Below are 23469 nucleotides of genomic sequence, written 5' to 3'. Positions count from 1 at the left end.
CATTAAATCGCTCAAGATATATCCTAAATCGATCAAGCTGTGACCGATGTACACATTAAATCGCTCAAGATATATCCTAAATCGATCAAGCTGTGTGCGATGTAAAGATATCCAGACAACTCTTGCCAAGTGATAAACAGTCTAAATCGGTTACTTAGACAAGCAGCGTGCGATTTACAGTACTTTGATCAAGTCTTGTACAGCCAGGCGATGAAGAGAAGTACGATCAATTTTAAGCCAAATCGCATAGAACTTGTCAGATATAGACATATCCGGTCACCAAATCAATTTTAAGCCAAGCAATTTATGATGGACTAAGCGATATAATCCTGTTGGGCCTAATCCGGATGGGCTGAATGATTTAGACCCAAAAACATAAAAGCAAAAGATTTTTAACAAAAAAAAGTATCAAAAACACTGGTTTTTAAAAAAATTCAAGAACAAGAAAAAAATTTCAAAACATAAAATCGATTTAGAACATGAAAGACAATGATCAAATCATAAAACTTTGTGTTTAACAAAGATTCACAATGCAATTACGAGCAGTTTGATCATGATTTAAACACAAAAAACACGAATTTTTAAAAAAAAATTGGATCAAACTCTAAAAAACTAAGAACACGATGAAGAACACAAACACAAACAAAAACAGAAAATTATCTTCAAAAAATTATTCAAAATCTGTTTTCTTTCAACGAATTCTTTGTATTTACCAGCTCTGATACCAATGGTTATTCCCTAACAATCAATCTTCAAGAAAGCTTCAATGGATTAATGACAGATCTTGATATTTCTTTCAAGAACATTGATAAGTGCAAATTTATATATTTTTACGTCAAAGTACCTTACAATTAATGTTAAATATATGCTTAAAAAGGGCCAATTTAATTTAAGTTAATTTAACTATATGAGACCATTAAAGTTGAGAAAAATGTGTTGATTATGTGTTTTTTTTGGTCCAAACAACAGGTGCTACACAACCCAAAATTAAAGCCCAAGAAGCAGCCCATGAAGAAAAGATCAACAAGCAACCTGTGAAAGAAAAACAGCAAGACTGCTGCCCATAACAGCAGCCCGTGAACAAAAAGAAAAGAAGAAGAAATAGCAGCAGCCCAAGGCTGCTGCCCAGACCAGAAATCGAGATCGAGAGAGAGACGTGGGCAGCGAGAGAAATCGGGAGATCGTGGGCAGCCAAACATTGGTCGATTGAGAGAGATGGAGGTGCGATTTAGGAACCTGTCGATGGAGAGAGGACGGGCAGAAAAGGATAGTTGAAAGAAGCATAAGTCGAGAGAGCCAGAAATCGACAGAACCTATCGATTGAAGCTGTCAATTGAGAGGGGTCGATCGAGCTCGAGACAGTTTTCAAGAGAGCAAAGGGAGAACGGGACCTGTCGATCAATTGAAAAAGAAACACAAATCAAAGCGGACAGAATCGATAGAAGCAGAAACTGTCGATAGAGAGCTTGTGTAGAAATTGAAATCGAGAGGCAGAAACAGATCCTGGAAGTCGAGCAGAGAAGCAGTTTTGAGCAAGTCTAGAAATCAAAGCAGAACCAGAAACTATTGATCGAAAGGGAGAACCAAGGATCGGTTTCTAGATTTGAGGAGTATTTTTGGAGACGATTTCTAAGGTTCTTCGTCAATTTCTCGATTTCAATCAGTAGGTCAGTTTACATATTTTGGACATGAGTAGCTAATCTTTTAATTTCTAGCAATGAGTATATAATTGACTTGAAATTTGGATAAGTTGAGACTCAATTTTGTTCCACAAWCGATTGAATTTATTTGTACAGTCTTTAAGCTTYGGTCCTATTCATTTTAAGTTGGAATTTGTGAGTTGGATCCCTTGCTTTTTCTGATTTGAACTCGTTATGCTAGAGGAATTTTTGAATACGTAATTGTTCTTAGACTTCTTCGAGTAGCAAGCGATACTCAATTGACGCGTGTGTTAGTTGCAAGTATCGTAAGGTTGTACAATCTAACCCAAATAATCGGCGTCCAACTGTTGGTTAGGTTTGGTATTTGTTCGATCTTAATGCAATTAGCGATTGAACTCCAAATCCTTGACTAGACTAGATTAGCTAATTAGAGATTAGTTATTAAAGCATTTTATACTAATCGTGCTTTTGTAACAAATGAGGCATTGACGCGTGTTGAATGTTCACGCCAAACTGAATTCTATCGAGAAAGTATTTTATTTGAATGAGTCGATGATACGCAGTCCAAAGAATTAGTTGATTGTTGCTCATTACTAGATTTAATTTTCTATTGTCTAAAATTTTAATTTAATTTTTATGCTTATATTAGTTGAAATTCCAACCCCCCCCCTTTATATATATACACACATTTTTTTGTTATGAACTTGCACACGGTTACGTCTTGGACTTACGGTTAACACCGAGTCCCTGAGGAGACGACCCTACTTATCGCTATCACAAGTCGTGTTTTAGAGATAATAGGCTTATTTTATAAAATTATATTATTTGCCGGACTCGACAACCGTCAAATTTTTGGCGCCGTTGCCGGGGGCTCGGCAAGTTTAATTGTTTATGCCAAGATCGTTTCGTACAGGTTCACTGTTACGCGATTTATATATAATAAATCTCTCAGACTGCTAATAAATGGAGACTAGTGCAAGTATACACTTATCAACCCACTATCGTATTTTACAAGTAATAGAGTGGTAAAAATACCGAGTATCGTCCATGGGAAAAAGGAATAAAAGTTCGTTTTAATAGTAAAAATAAAGATAAGATTTCAGATGGTGAATTYGAGGAAATATTTTTGGTGAGTTGATTAAACACTACTGCTGTGAACAAGTTTTAGAAAAGAGCTTAGGGTGTAGGGATTCGTTAATATGTTAAACCGATCTAAAAGTAGACAGCATGCTACAACATGGTTCTATAGCATGCTTTATAAATCATTTATCTTTACAACTAATAGCTTCTTTAAGGTATTCTCTCGAGATGTAGAATGGCACACAGTCATAGATCCAACCCTCATATCTCTATGCAAGGCTGAAGTCCCGACTTTGACTCAAACTATTCCTTTTATAAGCTAAATGGAGCGAAAACGAGTCTCCTCGATTCTAAGTAACTCTCTCGAGCCTACTTCCATATCGTTCAAGTTGACGTGTGCTTGTTGGTTTATCTCTAAATCCAACACACTTTAACACTTTTAAACAAGTGATCAACTTGTCAATGGATGATGTTTTGACAATAAAAACTTGAATGACGTAGTTGTAAAAACTTATAATTTATATTTCTACAAACAAGACCGGTCCTTATCTTAACTTCACCCAACACCCAAGCTATATTTTTAGCCTAAAATGCTTGAAAATTAATTGCGTAAATAATAATGCATAAGAAAGAAATAAAGAAGAAAGAATAAATTCTAGACGTAATTATAATAATAACTAATGATACTAGACAATGTAAGAATAAGAATAAAAATAAAGCGTAGTAAGTAAACTTAAGAGAAGAAGAGAAAATGAAAGAAATAAATGTAACGATGGATTTGTAAAAGACACTTAAACTATTTTAACTACTAATATTACTTGCATAAATAACAAAGCATAATATGGAGAGCATTAAGATAATAAAAGATGACAAAAGAAATAAACGTAAAAGGAATTATAAAGAAGAAAGGAGAAATACTTGCAAATGAAACTTTAAACTAARARAATCAAATGYTTACAAGGATTGTTTTCATMTCCAATTGCATACTTCTAAAGCTAGGCCTTCMCCCCTTTATATAGTGGATGAARGGAGGGTAATATCCCATGGGTAAAGACCTTTACMCACCTTTTTGAACAAAACCATGGGCAAGGCCAAAACTACCTAGAAGATGTCAAAAATCTGATCTTTAATTTGTCCTTTGAGATCTCAAAAGCTGCAGGAGATGGGCTGCCAAAAAGGAAAGAAATGACCCCAAAAGATTCCCGTACTATTTTCAAGAATGCCCTTGGATCGTCCTGCAACGAGTGCTAAAACATGCTTTAGCCAAGTACCTAGAAACATGGCTATTTCCCCCAAAAATTAACACACATCCATGAAGTAAACATGTTTATCATATCACTTTAGCTTCAATATAAAAATAGAAAAACAAAACGAACAGACTCAATTTGTGGAATTTGGGAAAATAAAATGGGTAAATAAAGTGAAGAAAAAGTGCAAAAGTATCAAATAAATTGATACTTATCACACCCCCAAACTAGAATTGTTGTTTGTCCCCAGACAATATAAAAAGACAAATAAAAGACTCAAACAAGATGGATAAAAATGGACAACGATACTCACGACTACCACTTTCTTGTTATAAATAGCTTTTCGTAAATCAAAGTGGAAGTTATTTTATACTAATCACATTTATATACCACAGACTAGCCTCACTTTTCCTTCGTCTGATTTTTAAACATTGTCACCTACTAGGATCAAAAGGATTTGTCGGGTTTCTCTCTTTGACTTTTTCTTTCTCACATAACTCTGCCTTGTTCTAACATAAATATTTACTTGGCTTTTTGTAGCCATTTTCTTTTTGTATTTTTGCATATATATATATATATATTATTTTTTCAATGCTTTTAAGCATTTTTTATATGTATATATTTTTTCTTTTTGCAAGAGCTTTGTTCTTTTTTTTAACAAAATTCCCCCCAACTTAGAGATAACAATGTCCCCATTGTGATTTATATATGTGGCTCAGTGGGGTGCAAGGGGAGTGTATCGGGCTTTGCCCGGTTATGAGAAGAGATGGCCTAGATCATATTCCTAAGTAGTGACAATTTAAATCAAGTTCCGTCCCGGAAAAGAGTTGGCTAGTTCTAGTATTGCAATGTAAACTAGTACTCAAACTCTCATCACTTTTAAATTACTCAAGCTATAAACACAAGTCGGTGGTAGTGAAGTGTATGTCCTAAAGTTCCATCTAAATAAAAAATTAACAGTAAAAAGGACTGACATGGACAATTCCCAGACGCGTGGAAAAGAGGAAAAATAAAGAAAGGAAAAAGGAAAATTGGAGCTAAAAGAGATGATAGATAAACCTGCTTACTCGTGTGGAGTATGTGCTCTCAATGGTCCTCGGGGTGCCGGGATATCCCGGCAAGCATGTCCTTCAACTCAGTCATGAGTCATGTATCTCGTTCCTCCATCTTCTTCAATAGCGTCTCTTCATGGGCTTTCAGCGCTCTTTCCATGGTGGTGTGGTGGGCTTGGGCGCTTCTGTCCAAGGTGGTCTTAGCTAGGTGACTTTCTCCTTCAATCTCCGAACTTCATGCATCAAATCAGTCTCCATGGGGCTGCTGTCCGAAGCAAGTGGGGGATGTCTGGGATCATTGCGTAGTGTCTTGAGGATCCGATCAACTATTTTGCACTCGATAGGTAGTGCATTGGTGGTAAGTGCCTCGCCGGGTGGTACTGGGACTTTCGCCTTCTTCATTAAGCCGTGGATTAATGTCGGGAAGTATAATAGTCTGGTAGGTTTTCTAGTGCATCCGTGAATGGCATCTGAAATGACTGCCCCAACATCCAGTGATCTACCTGCAAGAATACAGTAAAGTAAAAGCATACGGTCCAATAATGTGCTCGAGTCGTGTGTGGTGGGGTGAAATGAGTATCTCAAAAAATGATTCCACACGGCCGCATTCTTCTTGAGAAGGTTGGTTTGAAACTTGAGTGGGCTGCGCTTTTGTGGGGCCTTCCAAGTGGCTCCCTCTTCCGCTACAAGGGTCAATACCATCTTCAGATCCTCATCGGTATGGTCATGCAATAACCTGCGATACTCACAGACTGGAGGCACAATCAAATCATAGAAAGTATTTATGGCATGTAGAGAATAGGAAATCTTTTTACCCCTGACATGGACGGAGGTCTTTCGTGTAGAAGACACTGATGCATAAAATTCCTGAACCCAAGTGAGGTAATAGGGCTCTCTAACCGTAGTAAATGCCTCCCATCCTCTTTGGATAATGATGTCATGTAGATAGGTCTCTATACAACCCTTGTCAAAGCCTCTCTCACCTAGCCCTAAAAAAGTCTTAAATTTTTGAAGATTTCTCGGTTTACGGTAGGTCTCACTATGGCTGTCCGTAGCTCTAGTGCGTGCTTTTTTCTTGGGCGGGCTAGGTGGTACTTGATGGCGTGTGGATCTCTGAAGTTGGGATAATGGAATGTCTTCTTCCGGAGTCCACTCTGAGTCGTCAGACTCAGCCCTGTGCCTCTTTGTGAACCTCTCAATCGAGACTAGGCCAGAGTCAGTAGAGGTCCGATTGCTATCTGCATTGGACCTGACCGAAGAGGGAATGGAGGTAGGCTGGCAGTCTGGAAAGGCATCAAAGCTAGTACTCACCAATGGTGCAGTGTAAGTGGGATTGACGGGTGGCATGGGCATATATGCATCAGAAGTCATATGAGAGATGGGAATGTAGATAGGAAAAGGAGGAAGTGCATAGAATGGGTTATTAAATCTGTCGAATGCAATGGTGATCGGTGGAGGAGTGTAATGCTGTGATGTCAAGTCTACTATGCTCAAATCGACCATGGGAGAGTCAATAAAGTGGTGATGTGATGTGTGTGCATCCATGAGAGTGATGACATCCGAAAAGGTGGTGGAAGTTGGCCATTCAAGTGAGTCTGGTCCTCCTCTTTCATGAAAAAGGCATTTAAATCAATATTAAAGAGAGAGTCTTCTCCGAGCATTTCTTGACTCTCAATGTGCTCCATAGGATCACTTTTTATTGGGTGCTCATTTTGAGCATCATAGGTGGGAGTGTGCACAGGTATTGAAGTATCAGGAAGACTCACAATAGGGTTGTGGTGGCATATGTCAAAGTCTGTGCTCTCTGTCTTGGTAACCTCTTGGGAGAGTGGCTGAACTGGAGGTGGGACTCCCGAGGGTTGTGCATCATCTTGACTCTCATACTTTATCTTCATGCATTTGGCTCGTGGTTTTCTTTGCTTGGGTTTTGGCAAACCTTTGGGAACGTAGGTTTCTACATCGATGGCCTCACCCTCCTCCTTGGTCATTGGTTTAGTGACATGTCTTTCTGTGGACCTAGTGGTTTAGTCTACGGGGTTTGGGTTTAGGTTTAGGTGGAAGGGAAGGGGATGGGGCTATTTGGGTTTGGGAAATAGTAGATAATGGAATTTGAGGTGTCCAAACAGTAGGGTGAGGGGCTGTTTGGGTTTGGACAGCAGGTGTAGGGGGCTGGTTGGGCTAAGGAAATGGTAGGTTGGATAAATGTTGGGATTAGAACAGTAGGTAAAGAGATCGTTTGGCCAAATGGAATGGCTCTAAGAGGGGTAGGACATGGGAGGATTGACCTTAGCAACCATGGTGGTAGGTTGGCTAAGTTGGTTGGGAGAGGGGTAGTGGTTTGTGGTATGGGAGGAGGGGAATGTTGGGAAGGGTGAGGGTACCCAGGTGGTATTCTGTCATCCATGCCAAACCTGCACAAAAGAGTAAATCAAATTAGGTAAATCAGTTTAGGTTCATGATGCCAAGTAGTTGAGAGTCCTATGCATGTAAGTATAATCATGATAAACACACAAAGGTCAAAATCAAATCTAGTAGCTGCTGCTTCAAACTACCAGGGCTGTTTGGATAGCCTATTGTGTGCGTTTATGCATTCATGGAGTCTCATCCCAAAATCTTAAGATTTACACATTTGAGCCAAGGGAGATCACTCAAGCAACTTTGGGTGCCTAAATACAGCCTAAAATGGCTGTTTGCACAGTCAGAAGTTTGATCCTTGGATCAAGAGCAAAATATGATCAAGACATCTAAAAATGTAAGATTCATGTGTATGCATATTCGAGAACAAAACAGACTCACACAACCAGGTGTCAAAGATGGCTGTTTATGCCGCTATCCTGCTTGGTCAGGGGTTCAAAGATATGAACAACACAGGTATTCTGATGTAGTTTGGAAACATAAGCAATGAATCAATGAGTTTAATGTTTCCAAACTTGCAAAGCAAATGATCACAAAGCTAAATAAATGCCAAGATACACAGTTAGTGAGACATGTTGCTTGTAGTCATGTTCAAATGTTCCAGAGTAGCATGATGATACCCAGCAACATGTAATTATGGACAAAATTCAGATGCTTGCTTTGTGTGGGTAGAAGGTGCAATGCAAATTACTTTCAAGGTTATAAGCACAAAATGAAACCATTGATCAAAGTGCATGAAGACAAAGTTAACTGTGGTGGATCATGTGTTCATCAAAAGCTAACAGCTTAGAGTCATACAAGGGTATGCAAGATCATGGTAAACACTGTATTCACATAATGGCATGCTCAACATGTCTACCATTTACTTGATTTTGAAAGAATGAGAGCTCAACAGCAACTTGGTTTGTCTAATACAACCCAAAAATGGCTGTTTGCACATCCAGAAGTTTGATCCTTGGATCAAGTGCAAAAAGACACACAGGTAGCAAAGTAAGATTTGGAAACTTGCTCTAGAAATCAGTTAAAATCATGTGTTTGGTCAGGCAAAGCATATGAACATAARGCTACATGATTTCACATATKGACAGGGATCAATTTTTGAGCTTTTCTTGTTGCTGGCATAAGACTGGATTAAGGCATATACAAATCAGGTTGTGAAGCAGACCAATCCAATCTATGCATGCTTACCCAAAAATAAGTTATATCTATCCAGAACTCTTAAGCATATAGGAACAAAATTCAGATAACTGCACAATGATACACATACTGATAACAAGACATAGGAACCTAAATCATGTTATAGTAGCTACCAATTTTCACAAGAGTGGTTACCTGGTTTCACATGATCAAGACATATTCTCAAAAAAAAAAAAAATGACTATATGGTCTTTTGCAAGTGGTCTGTCCAAATTGTCATAAACCAAGATGGTGTGACTATTTAGGCTCTTGCTTAGACAAACCAACAAAAGATCACAAGATGTTTGACCACTACTGTCTGATCATGTGTTCCTCCAAATTAACAAAAATCAAAATGCAGTCCTTTTCTTCCTCTTATGAAGAACACATTTGATTACCCTTTTGGTGATCAGTCATAAGGACTGTGCAGTCCTATGGTTGCGAAGAAAATATAGAGACCATAGTACTTCAATAATTCCAAAGACCATAAGGGTCAACAGTTGGAAATAAACCACAAGGTTGAAATTCCATTAAAATCAATTCACAAAGAATCGCATTTTGGCACAATAGTTCAACTAGGGTATATGCATTACCGCTAGTATCATAACCCTAATTCCTGTTCTGCAGTGCTTGATCATACATAAGGAAACTCATTTGGCCAAAAATCGATCAAAAACACGCGGCATTTTGCTTAAATGACTAAGATTAGGGACAAAGAACAAAGTACCTGGTGCTATTTGATCAATATATCGAGTTTTCTTTGCTTCCCCTGGTTCGAATGATGTTCGAATCAAACAGTGCCTTGCCAAGCTCATAAAAAAAAGGAGATAGGGGAGGGGATGTCACACTTGTCACACTTGATTACCGAAGGTGTTGATGAAGATGATGCAAGGGGTAGGGGAAATTGGTAGTCGGCGACTGTGATGGGAAAGGAAAAGAAGGATGCGATGGATTGGTTTAGAGAGGGACATGGAAGAAAAGAAATGGTGATAGTCTGCTTTGGCGATGGATGGGATGTGAAGCAAACAGGGGTGAACAGTGGCAGTGATGGTCTCTCCTTCTCGTACAAAGTCAGGCTTGATGGAGAAAGGGTGCAGGTTTTGTGATGAAATGGTGATGGACTGGGTGATGATCTCTCCTTCTTGTACAAGAGAAGACAGTTGATGAGAAGGGGAGCAGTCTTGCGTACGGTTATGTGGGAAAAGAGGGGGAAAACAAAAACAAATATGGACTTATAAACACAAATATATTTTATATTATAAATATATACATATACATTTTTTTTCTTTTTGCTTTTCTGTTCCTAATGTATAAATAATAAAAAAATAATAATAAAATGACAAGATTTAAAAAAATAATTATATATATATATATATTATACACATATTTTTATAATAAATATTTATTTATAAACCTATATCCATATAAATATTAGTACGACATATATATATATATATATACACCTTATTTTATGCAGTAAAACTCACACGGGGTATTCTTGGTTTTTAGGCTCATCCAGATAAATTTTTATTCTCTGGCCATTTACCTTGAACATACTGTTATCCTCAGGGTTCACTAGATCGACTGCTCCATATGGGTAAACTTTGTGGATTAGAAATGGTCCTGATCACCTAGTTTTTAATTTACCTGGAAACAGTTTTAATCTAGAATTGAACAATAAGGTTTTCTGTCCTGCCTTTAACTCTCGCTGTTGAATTCTTCTATCATGCCACTGTTTCGTCTTTTCCTTGTACAGCTTGGCATTTTCATAGGACATGTTCCTATGCTCTTCCATTTCACATAACTGTAATTTTCTTTTATTCCCTGCATCATCTAGGCACATATTTAATTCCTTGATTRCCCAGTAGSCTTTATGTTCAAGTTCCACYGGAAGATGACATGCTTTTCCAAAAATGAGCTTGTATGGAGACATACCAATAAGAGTTTTAAATGCAGTTCTATATGCCCATAACGCATCATCCAGTTTRAAAGCCCAGTCTTTTCTGTTTGGTTTAACCACCTTTTCCAAGATTCCCTTTATTTCTCGGTTTGAAAGTTCTGCCAATCCATTAGTCTGTGTGTGATATGCGGTAGCAACTTTGTGGTTAATGTTGTATTTTTCAAGAACTCCGTGCAATAAATGATTCACAAAATGAGTACCCTCGTCACTGATTAGTGCTCTTGGGGTACCAAACCTTGAGAATATTTGTTTGTGGAGGAACTTAACCACTGTTTTTGCATCATTTGAAGCACATGCTATTGCTTCCACCCATTTTGACACGTAGTCAACGACAACTAAAATGTATTGGCAATTATTAGATGGAGGAAAAGGTCCCATGAAATCAATTCTCCAAACATCAAATAATTCAACCTCCAAAATTCCATTTAAAGGCATTTCATTTCTTTGGGAAATTGAGCCACTTCTCTGGCATTCGTCACATCTTTTGGAAAAATTATGAGCATCTTGAAAAAGTGTTGGCCAAATGAAACCAGACTGTAATACCTTGGCTGCTGTCCTTTGTCCACTAAAATGGCCACCATAAGGTGCCTTGTGACAATCTTCCAAGATTTTTGTTACCTCTGTTTCCGGAATGCATCTTCTCAGGACTTGATCTGCACCAATTTTAAATAAAAGAGGGTCATCTCACAGGTAAAATTTTACATCATGCAAAAATTTCTTGAGCTTAGGCCAAGTGTATTCAAAAGGTTTAATGCCGCAAGCCAAATAATTGGCTATATCAGCAAACCATGGTGATTCCAATGGCTTTAGCATCAAGATTTTCTCATCCGGGAAAGTCTCTATGATGTCCTTCAAGTCGGTAGGTTGCCTCTCTAACCTGGACAGGTGATCTGCTACTTGATTTTCCACTCTCTTTCTATCTTTTATTTCAAGATCAAACTCTTGCAACAACAGAATCCATCTTATCAGCCTGGGTTTTGCATCTTTTTTGGATATCAAATATTTGATGGCAGCATGATCAGTATGTACAATGATTTTTGTTCCCATCAAATATGATCTAAATCTTTCAAAAGCAAACACCACAGCCAATAATTCTTTTTCTGTTGTTGTATAGTTCACTTGAGCTTCGTTCAAAGTTTTGCTTGCATAATAGATGGAATGGAAAATCTTTACTTTTCTTTGTCCTAAAACGGCTCCCACAGCCCAATCACTTGCATCGCACATAATTTCAAAGGGTTTACTCCAATCTGGAGTAGCAATCACGGGTGCAGTAACCAAATCCTTTTTCAAAGTATGAAATGCATTTCTACATTCCTTACTAAAATCAAACTTTTGGTCATGTTGAAGTAATGAACACAAAGGTTTTGMAATTTTTGAAAAATCTTTGATAAATCTTCTGTAAAAACCAGCGTGTCCAAGAAAACTTCGTATACCCTTTACAGTGGTTGGTTCAGGCAATTTTTCAATCACTTCAAGTTTTGCCTTATCAACCTCAACTCCCCTTTTTGAAATCAGATGACCAAGAACAATACATTCTGTGACCATAAAATGACACTTTTCCCAATTTAAAACCAAATCAGTTGCTTCACACCTTTCAAGACTTTTTTCAAGATTTTTCAAACATTGRTCATATGATGTACCATATACAGAAAAATCATCCATAAAAATTTCCATGGAAGTTTCAAGCATGTACGAAAAGATGGACATCATACATCTTTGAAAAGTGGCRGGAGCATTACATAAACCAAATGGCATTCTTCTAAAAGCAAAGGTACCATAAGGACATGTAAAAGTGGTATTTTCTTGGTCTTCCGGGGCTATTGCAATCTGATTGTAACCTGAGTATCCATCTAGAAAACAATAATACTCCTTTCCAGCTAGTCTGTCTAACATCTGATCTATGAAAGGCAAAGGAAAATGATCCTTTTGAGTTGCCTTATTCAATCTACGGTAGTCCATACAAATTCTCCAACCAGACACGACTCTTGTAGGAATGAGCTCATCTTTCTTATTTGAGATGACAGTGACACCTCCCTTTTTAGGGACACACTGTACAGGGCTTACCCATGAGCTACTTGCAATTGGATAGATTATGCCAATATCCAACCATTTCAAAATCTCTTTCTTCACAACCTCTTTCATGATTGGGTTTAATCTTCTTTGAGGTTCAATGGAAGTGAAACTCTTTTCCTCTAAAATGATTTTATGCTGACATATTGAAGGACTGATACCCTTTAGGTCAKAGATRGTCCATCCAATAGCCTTGGTGTGCAGTTTCAACAAGTCTACCAACTGCTCTTCCTGATGTGTTTCTAGGGTRGATGAGATAATGACAGGTAATCTCCCTTCTTTTTCTAGGAATGCATACTTCAGGTGTGAGGGAAGTAACTTTAACTCTAAGTCTGGTGGTGACTTGATGGATGTGGCATGAGTCTTTTTACTCTCACTCTCTAATACCTCAAAAGCAAGGGTATCTTGCACCAGGGTTATCTCACTCTCTTCTTCATGTTCTATTTCATCAACAACTTCAGTCTTGCTTAAGTCTAACATAGATTTAACTCCTTTGTGGCACAAGGACTCAATGACACTCAAGTTAGAACACTCATCTTTTTCATCCGGGTATTTCATGGATTTGAAAACATTAAAGGTGACATTCTGGTCATTCACTCTCATAGTCAATTCTCCCTTCTGAACATCAATCAAAGTCCTACCAGTTGCTAAGAATGGTCTTCCTAAGATGATTGGTGTTTCTTTATCAGCTTCAAAATCAAGAATGATGAAGTCAGCGGGAAAAATGAATTTATCCACTTGGACTAATACATCCTCAATTTTTCCTTTTGGCTAATCTATGGATTTATCTGCTAACTGAAGGGTAACTGTGGTTGGTCTAGCCTCACCTATTCCTAAGGTATTGAACACTGACAAGGGCATGAGGTTAATGCTGGCACCTAAATCACACAAAGCCTTTCCAATTTCCTTCCCACCTATTGAACAGGGAATTGTGAAACTCCTGGGATCTTTGAGTTTAAGGGGGATTTTGTTGGAAAGGAGGGCACTACAACCTTCAGTTAGGGCCACAGTCTTAAATTCGTTCAGCTTCTTTTTCTTGCTCAAAATGTCCTTGAGGAATTTTGCATAACTTGGCATTTGTTCAATAGCTTCAACCAACGGGATGTGATATGTAGCCGTTTGAACACATCAAGGAACTTCTTGAACTGCAGCTCCTCTTTCTGATTCCTCAACCTTTGTGGAAAAAGGTATATATGGAGGAACAAGAGCTATGACTGATTTCGTGGAGGACTGACTAGGGGGTGCCTGGATGATGATAGGTTCACTATGAGGGACTGGTGGCTCTGCTTCCTTGTTACTTTCAGAAGAAGAAGTTCCAATATCATCCTGAAATGATACCTTCTTTTTGCCTTCATTTGGAAATAACAAGGGAAAATCTGCTTTCTCAAGAAGTGGTCCTATTTCTATTGATTTTTCCTTATCTTTTAAGGTGGGTGTGACAATATCTGAATTAGATATTGTGACATCCATCTCAACTGGGTCCTGGGGTTCAACAGTCTTTTTCATAGGTTCACTCTCTACGAGGTTCTTTCCACTCCTTAAAGTCACTACCTTCACATGTTCTTTCATGATGGACTTTGGGATCTCTGTATCACTAGGAAGAGTACCTGCAGGTCTATTTCTTACCTTTAGTGTAAGTTGACTAATCTATGTTTCTAGAGATCTTATGGCAGTGTTCTGATGGTTCATGGCTGCATTGGTTTGGTTTATAAATCCTTTCAGAGTTGCTTCCAAAGAAGTAGAAGATTCGGCTTATTGGTTAGACTTGTTTTAGAAGGATGAATGATTTTCTTGTTGATGAAAGGTATTTTGGTGATGGGTTGGGGCTTGACTCTGATGATGTTGTTGAGATTGATGTGGTTGGAATTGTGAAGTCCCTTGGGGTTTGTTCATTGGTGGGTTTAGAGCAGGACTGTGCCATGAAAAATTTGGGTGTTGTCTCCACCCAAGATTGTATGTTTGAGAAAACGGTCCTGATCTATTTTGATTCCCAACATAATTGACTGATTCGGAGTTGGATGGACAATGTTCAAAGGGATGTCCTCTACCACAATATACACATTGTATTGATTCCACAGTTGGAGCATGCACGGTGGCTATGGTTTGTGCTGCTTGACCATTTGTTAAATTTTTAATCAAATTGGTCATTGCAGTCATCTGAGCCGTTAATGCTGTAAAAGCATCTACGTCATGAACTCCCGYTGTTTTGCGTGGTACYAGTGCACGTGGGTCGGCCCAATGTCCATTATTATTTGAAATCTTTTCAAGGATATCATATCCATCATTATAGGTACTAGTCGTGAAAGCTCCACCTGATGTAGCATCGAACATTTGTTTTGCAGTGAGATTTAACCCATTGTAAAATGTCTCAAGCTGTATACAGTATGGAATGCCATGGTGAGGGCATTTTCTTAATAGCTCCTTGTACCTTTCCCAAGCATCAGGAACTGCCTCATTGTCCATTTATTTAAAAAGACAAATTTCGTTTTTGGACTTAGCATTCTGAGTTAGAGGAAAACATTTTTTTAAAAACTTTTCTGCCATGCTATTCCAAGGGTCCACAAATCCTGGTTGCAAGGAATTAAACCAAGACTTTGCCCTATCCCTTAAAGAAAAAGGAAACGATATGAGTCTTAAAGCATCGTTAGATACTCCTGGGATAAGAAAAGTGTCAGTTATTTCCATGAATGATTTTAAATGCGAGTGTGGATCTTCATATGGCAAACCAGTAAACTGACCGTTGGTTTGCAACATATTAAACATCACTGGTTTTAACTCAAAATGAAGGGCTTCCATTTCTGGTCTAATTATTCCTGAATTTAACTGATCAAAAACAGGAATGGCATAGTCCATAATTCCTCCGTTTTTTGAGTTTGCCAGTCTGATTATTTTTTCAGCGTCATTCAGTGGTGGGGGAGTTGGTGGAAGTGGATTATCAGCCATATTGGAAGAGGTTAGAGTAGATAATAATACTCTTTGCACTCTTCGTCTTTGTCTGAAAGTTAGCTCGATATCCAGATCCAATTCAAAAATCTCCCCGTGCGGTAGCCTTGGCATACACCACACCCAAAATCAAGTACAAAGATGGTAGAAAAATCAAGTCTTTAGATTTACTAAAAAAAAAAACTTTTGCCTATTCCCCGGCAACGGCGCCAAAAACTTGTTACGCGATTTATATACAATAAATCTCTCAGACTGCTAGTAAATGGAGACTAGTGCAAGTATACACTTATCAACCCACTATCGTCTTTTACAAGTAATAGAGTGGTAAAAATACCGAGTATCGTCCACGGGAAAAAAGAATAAAAGTTCGTTTTAATAGTAAAAATAAAGATAAGATTTCAGATGGTGAATTTGAGGAAATATTTTTGGTGAGTTGATTAAACACTACTGCTGTGAACAAGTTTTAGAAAAGAGCTTAGGGTGTAGGGATTCGTTAATATGTTAAACCGATCTAAAAGTAGACAGCATTCTACAACATGGTTCTATAGCATGCTTTATAAATCACTTATCTTTACAACTAATAGCTTCTTTAAGGTACTCTCTCGAGATGTAGAATGGCACACAGTCATAGATCCAACCCTCATATCTCTATGCAAGGCTGGAGTCCCGACTTTGGCTCAAACTATTCCTTTTATAAGCTAAATGGAGCGAAAACGAGTCTCCTCGATTCTAAGTAACTCTCTCGAGCCTACTTCTATATCGTTCAAGTTGACGTGTGCTTGTTGGTTTATCTCTAAATCCAACACACTTTAACACTTTTAAAGAAGTGATCAACTTGTCCATGGATGATGTTTTGACAATAAAAACTTGAATGACGTAGTTGTAAAAACTTATAATTTATATTTCAACAAACAAGACCGGTCCTTATCTTAACTTCACCCAACACCCAAGCTATATTTTTAGCCTAACATGCTTGAAAAATTAATTGCGTAAATAATAATGCATAGGAAAGAAATAAAGAAGAAGAAATAAATTCTAGACGTAATTATAATAATAACTAACGATACTAGACAATGTAAGAATAAGAATAAAAATAAAGCGTAGTAAGTAAACTTAAGAGAAGAAGAGAAAATGAAAGAAATAAATGTAACGATGGATTTGTAAAAGACACTTAAACTATTTTAACTACTAATATTACTTGCATAAATAACAAAGCATAATATGGAGAGCATTAAGATAATAAAAGATGACAAAAGAAATAAACGTAAAAGGAATTATAAAGAAGAAAGGAGAAATACTTGCAAATGAAACTTTAAACTAAAAAAATCAAATGTTTACAAGGATTGTTTTCATATCCAATTGCATACTTCTAAAGCTAGGCCTTCCCCCCTTTATATAGTGGATGAAAGGAGGGTAATATCCCATGGGTAAAGACCTTTACCCACCTTTTTGAACAAAACCATGGGCAAGGCCAAAACTACCTAGAAGATGTCAAAAATCTGATCTTTAATTTGTCCTTTGAGATCTCAAAAGCTGCAGGAGATGGGCTGCCAAAAAGGGAAGAAATGATCCGAAAAGATTCCCGTACTATTTTCAAGAACGCCCCCGGATCGTCCTGCAACGAGTGCTGAAGCATGCTTTATTCAAGTACCTAGAAACATGGCTATTTCCCCCAAAAATTAACACACATCCATGAAGTAAACATGTTTATCATATCACTTTAGCTCCAATATAAAAATAGAAAAACAAAACGAACAGACTCAATTTTTGAAATTTGGGAAAATAAAATGGGTAAATAAAGTGAAGAAAAAGTGCAAAAGTATCAAATAAATTGATACTTATCACACCCCTAAACTAGAATTGTTGTTTGTCCCCAAACAACATAAAAAGACAAATAAAAGACTCAAACAAGATGGATAAAAATGGACACCGATACTCACGACTACCACTTTCTTGTTATAAATAGGTTTTCGTAAATCAAAGTGGAAGTTATTTTATACTAATCACATTTATATACCATAGACTAGCCTCACTTTTCATTCGTCTGATTTTTAAACATTGTCACCTACTAGGATCAAAAGGACTTGTCGAGTTTCTCTCTTTGACTTTTTCTTTCTCACATAACTCTGCCTTTTTCTAACATAAATATTTACTTGGCTTTTTGTAGCCATTTTCTTTTTGTATTTTTGCATATATATATATTTTATTTTTTTTTCAATGCTTTTTAAGCATTATATATATATATATATATATATTCTTTTTGCAAGAGCTTTGCTCTTTTTTTTTGAGAAAATTCCCCCCAACTTAGAGATATCAATGTCCCAATTGTGATTTATATATGTGGCTCAGTGGGGTGCAAGAGAAGTGTATCGGGCTTTGCCCGATTATGGAGAAGAGATGGCCTAGATCATAACCAAAGGGTCGATGAACAACCAGGGGTGCGATGGAAAGAGCATCTTCATCGCCTCTCTGGACAACAACACTTAGAGAATTCTTCAGCAATTCAACTAGAGGCATACGACGAAGATTTAAAGATAAGGTTGATTCATCATACCATGGATGACAGCTGGAGATGACAAGTCGACAACTACACTTCAAGTTTATCTTAATATTAAAGCTTACCCATAGTTTAGATAAACATTATCTGTTAATAGAAGATTAGCTAAAAAGTCTCAATAGATAGTTATCTTCTAATTAACTTACTAGTATAAATAGGTGATTAGGCCTATTGTACTAAATGTCGCTTTTACGTTTTTATTAATAATAAAGTGAAACCTTTGACGCTGAAGATTCTCTTTAATGTTCATAATTTGTTTTTGAGTGTTCATCACTTTGTTGAATAAAAATATTATAATTTGGTTATTCTTAACTCGATTATTAGTGTTATTGAGAGATCTAGGATCAACAATTGGTATCAGAGCTAATTGATTTCGTGAAATTAGGCAAATAAAAAAAAATATCCTCTTCTCGTCATATATAATTAAAATCTACAAAATATAGAATTGATTTTCCAATCAAAACGATCATCTAAAAATCTCTCAATTTTTTTTCTCTCTCTTCAAAGGTAAAATCTTTCTCTTCAAAAATTCTCAATGGCCAACTGGAATTCTGCGTATAGTGTTGGCTCCCTCACCAAGCCTCCAACTCTTCAACAAGAAGAATACCCACAATGGAAGATCAGAATGGTGAATTTCTTGGAAGGAATGGACAGGAACCTCCTGCGATCTGTAATGGAGGGTCCTTACATTCCACAAACTCTTGTTCCAAGAGTTCCAGGAACAAACACCACAACTGAAATTCTTGCCTACTATATGCCCAAGGATGAGAAGAATTGGGATGAAGACGACATAGAACGGGTAGAGACAGACAAGAAGGCCAAACGATTGATAATCATAGCCATACTCAATGAAATCTTCCAATCCCTCAATGCATGTTCCACAGCCAAGGAATTATGGGATGAACTGGCAAGCCAACTGGAAGGAGGAGCAAAAACAAAGAAAAATCGTAGAGCACAATGTCTCAAACGAATACACAAATTTCAAGGCCCTTCCTGATGAACCAATACAAAAGACATACGATCGTTTCAACACATTGATTAATCAATGTCGTCGAAACGATATCTCCAGAACTAAGGAAGAAAACAATGTTTTATTCCTAAAAAGTCTTGGCGATGAATGGACTCARCTGTCTATGTCCCTTCAAGCAAACCAGGACCTAGACGGCTGGTCACTGTATGATCTGTATGGAACGCTTGCAGCACAAGAGAACGACATAATGAAGAAGAAGGTATCCATTGGTGGACCTCTCGCTCTTGCTGCAGATGAAAAGGAAATATCAAGGACCCCTACTAGAGAACATAAGAAGAAAAGAAAGCATTGGTGGTAGAATCAGAATCTGAAGAAGAAACTTTTGAATCAGATGATGAAATTAAGGCCTTTGCCAAATCTTTGGCCTTGATTACAAAGCAGTTCCAGAAAAAGTTCAACAAGAAACCCTATGAACGAAAAGAATTCAAGAGGGAAAGGTACCAGTCATCCTATGAAAGGAAGCCATCCAAATTTCATCAGAGGGAAAATAGAAGAGATAGAAGAGAAGAGAGAGAAGAAAGAAGAGAAAACCGAAGAGACGAGAGGAAAGAGGACAAGGATGGAAGGAAAAATGACCTCTGATGCTTCAGGTGCGAAAAACTCGGTCATTTTTTCAAAGAATGCAGAGGACGATTGGTAAAGAAAACTGGGTGTCAGATTCTTCATCAGACGATGAAGACAAATCACTCATTTGTCTGATGGCCACGTCCAATGCAGAATCTGCCTCCTACTCTGATGATCAGGTATGTGAGTGTACTTCTAATGAAACCAACTCTGCTCCATCGGAGCTAGAGTTAAGGGTGATAAAACTTTCAGAGGATTTATTTAAATTAAAAGAGAAATTAAATTCTGAAAAATCTGAAAGAATAAAAGCGGAAAAAGAAGCAAGTTTCTACAAAAGAGAGACTGGCCTTCTAACCGAAGAAAAAGCCGAACTTGCTAAGGAAAAGACTCGCATCAGCACTCTTAAGAAAACAGAGGAAGATAAACTTCTGGAATTAAACAAATGAATAACTAAGGACCTAGAAAAGAAAACTAAGGCCTTAAAGGAATCCAAGGCAGAGAGACTAAACTCAGTTGCTCGTAAAGATTTCTTTCAAAAAGAGCGGGAAATTCTTCACCAGAAGCTTCAAACCAATGAACTTCTGATGAAGAAGTACAAAGATGCCCAAGACGTTTATGAAAAATTAAATGGTCAAACGGACACTCAAGGGATTGGATTCAATGAATTGGACTCCTTCATCGAATCAAAGAAATCCACCCTTGAATCCACTTTCAAACCTGGATGCATTCAAAAACCCGACTTTACCCCAAACCAAAAGCAAATTTTAAAGAGTCAAAGTCGATGGAAAAACTGTCGTTTTAAGACAAGATTTTGAGAATGTGGTATATGAGAACAGTACAAGTAAGAATTCTGATGAAAGAAATGACATCTCTAAATCAGAGACCGATGGAAACCCTATGGTCAAATCAGAATCTCTGATTGTCAATTCTACTTCATCAGCAAGTACTGTTGATGAAAAAGAGAATCCTAATGAGGAACCATCAGTTAATGAATCGATGAACCACCCAAGTAAAATTGAAAGTTCATCGAAGTCAGAATCGATGAAACCTCAAGCAGATCACTCTGAAGCATCAACCTCTGAACCCACATCTTCCATCCATGCTAATTTTGATTTCGAGAAATCAGCAAGAGACTTTCTTGATTCTGAATCTGAAGAAGAGAGAATTTGTGAATCACCAAAGATCATTGAGGATAAGAAGCATCAAAACCTAAAAACCTCAATGAAATCTGGTATTCCTTCATCAATGAAAACTTTAGACAAAGAAAAGGGAAAACTGAAAGATAGCAAATCTACCAAAGATAACTCACAAGGCCCTAGTACATTCTTCAGGTTCATCAAGTTTACTCGTGAGCAAAAACAGAAGTGGCCTGCCTGTGAGAAAACTAACCACCACTTTTCCTCTCATTCAGCTAAAGAAAAGCAGACCTTCCTCAGGAGAAAAGAAGTAAAGTCAAAGACCTCTTCAAATAAAAAATCTGAACTAGATATGAAGTTTGTAAAAACAACCGATGCTAGGACATGATTTACACCTAGATTTATTTCTTTGTTTCCATCGAATAAAAAGAACGTTAGACATACTAATCCAAAGCATTCTCAATGTCAATGTTTAACTCTTTTACAAAACCTGAGGAATCACATGTTGATACATCACTCTCCCTTCACCCAACACGTTTATCGATACAAGGTTAGAACCAATGAAAACGTGAAAAAGACTAAACCAAAGGACAAGGGAAATTCAAATAAACCCAAGCCTGCAAAGGCTAAGGGCGATGAAAAGAGTGTGAAATCCCCTACTAAAAAACGAGGACCCATTATGAAATGGGTACCTAAATCCCCTTAATTTGTCTTGCAGGACCAGCATGTACAACCATGGTACATGGACTCAGGTTGCTCCAGGCACATGACTGGTGACATAAGTCAGCTAACCTCCTTCATCGAAAAATCTGGAGGCTCTGTGACTTTTGGAGACAACAGCAAGGGTACTATCAAGGGATATGGCACTCCCATCAAAAGCAACATCTCCATCAGCAAAGTGGCTTATGTCGAAGGATTAAAGCACAACCTATTAAGCATAAGCCAATTCTGCGACAAGGGTCTTGAAGTCAGGTTTCGCAAAGGTTTCTGCATCATAGAAACAAATCCCGGTCACACAATCATCAAGGCAAAGAGAGAAGGAAATCTCTATCTTCTAGATTTTGAGTCCTCCATGGGACAAGACACCCTTTGTCTTGTGTCTCATAAGGGCGATGAAAATTGGCTATGGCATCAGAAATTCTCACATCTCAACTTTGATGCACTACGAAAACTAGCCCCACAGAAGTTGGTCAAGGGAATTTCGGAACTCAAATTCGAAAAATATCATCTTTGCTCAGCCTGTGAGATGGGAAAGCTAAAACATGCCTCACATAAAACCAAGTCAGAAACCTCCTACACCAAGCCCTTGGACATGATCCATATAGACCTCTGTGGGCCTATATCAACTCAAAGTCTCTGGGAAGAAGTATATACTAGTACTGGTCGATGAATACTCCAGATACACTTGGGTTGAATTTGTAAAGAAGAAATTAGATGTTCCAGACCTACTCATTGGAGTGATGAAAAGGCTTCAAGTCCTTCTACAAGAAAAACTAGTAAAGGTTAGAAGCGACAATGGAACTAAATTCAAAAATGCCAAAATCGATGACTACCTCTTTAGTGAAGGCATTACACAAAACTTCTCATCAGCAAGAACTCCACAACAAAATGGAATGGTAGAGCGAAGGAACCGAACCYTAGTGGAAGCAGCAAGGACCATGCTTGCTTCATTGGAGTTACCCATCACATTCTGGGCTGAAGCTATTTCCACTGCATGCTTCACCCAGAATCGATCAATCATCAACAAGAGACACTAGAAGACACCCTATGAGGTTATCAACCAAAGAAGACCAAATGTCAAATATTTTCATGTCTTTGGGTGCAAATGCTTTGTGCTCAACGATAGAGAATATCTTGGCAAGTTTGGCAAGAAAGCTGATGAAGGAATCTTTCTGGGCTATTCTCAAACCGCCAAAGCCTACAGCGTCTACATCAATAGACAAGCATTGTAATAGAAAGCATCAATGTGTCATTTGATGATTCCACACCTATGACTTCTGGACACAACAGTTCAGAACTCGGACTTCAAAGAAAAGCATCTGATTCATCAATTGGCAAACCCAATGAATCAAAGATAGCTCAATTATTTGAAGACATCTTCGATGAAGAAGTAATTTCTGGACACGTGCCAACTGCAAAATCTATCTCTAGAATCAATGAAGACCATGAAGTCTCCAATGCTACAGGTACATCTTTTACAGAAACTCATGTTACTTCACCATCTACTTCTTCTGTGTCTTCAGATCACGATCAAGAACTAGAGTCTAACTTTGGAAATGATCTCCTCGAGGGGGAGCAAACAGTTCCATCAGTCGATGAAGAACTGCATTATGTTGCTTCAGAACCCCAATCAAGCACCAAATGGACAAAAGATCACCCACACCACCAAATCATTGGTGATCCAACATCTGGTGTCAAGACGAGATCTGCCACTGCAAATGAATGTCTCTTTGCCAACTTTCTAAGCATGATAAAACCAAAGAAGATTTCAAAAGCCCTACAAGACCCAAACTGGATAGATGCAATGCAAGAAGAATTACTCCAGTTTAAAAGAAACAAAGTATGGTCCCTTATGCCT

The 23469-nt window shown here is 37.7% G+C and overlaps 1 non-coding gene and 1 pseudogene across 1 annotated transcript; one reads left to right on the top strand and one right to left on the bottom strand.

The window, feature by feature from the left end:
* Nucleotides 1–10114: 10114 nt before the first annotated feature.
* LOC112499933 lies at nt 10115–15124 on the bottom strand (annotated as a pseudogene).
* Nucleotides 15051–15157, top strand: LOC112501358. The gene has a single exon (XR_003067489.1). It is a non-coding gene; the product is annotated as a small nucleolar RNA R71 (small nucleolar RNA).
* The last annotated feature ends 8312 nt before the right edge of the window (nt 15158–23469 follow it).

The sequence above is a fragment of the Cynara cardunculus genome (genome assembly GCF_001531365.2).
Source record: "Cynara cardunculus var. scolymus isolate 2C chromosome LG 17, CcrdV1, whole genome shotgun sequence".
In the NCBI taxonomy this organism is placed as follows: domain Eukaryota; kingdom Viridiplantae; phylum Streptophyta; class Magnoliopsida; order Asterales; family Asteraceae; genus Cynara; species Cynara cardunculus.
Note: the sequence above shows the minus strand (reverse complement) of the source record. Positions and strands in the feature narration are given on the sequence as shown.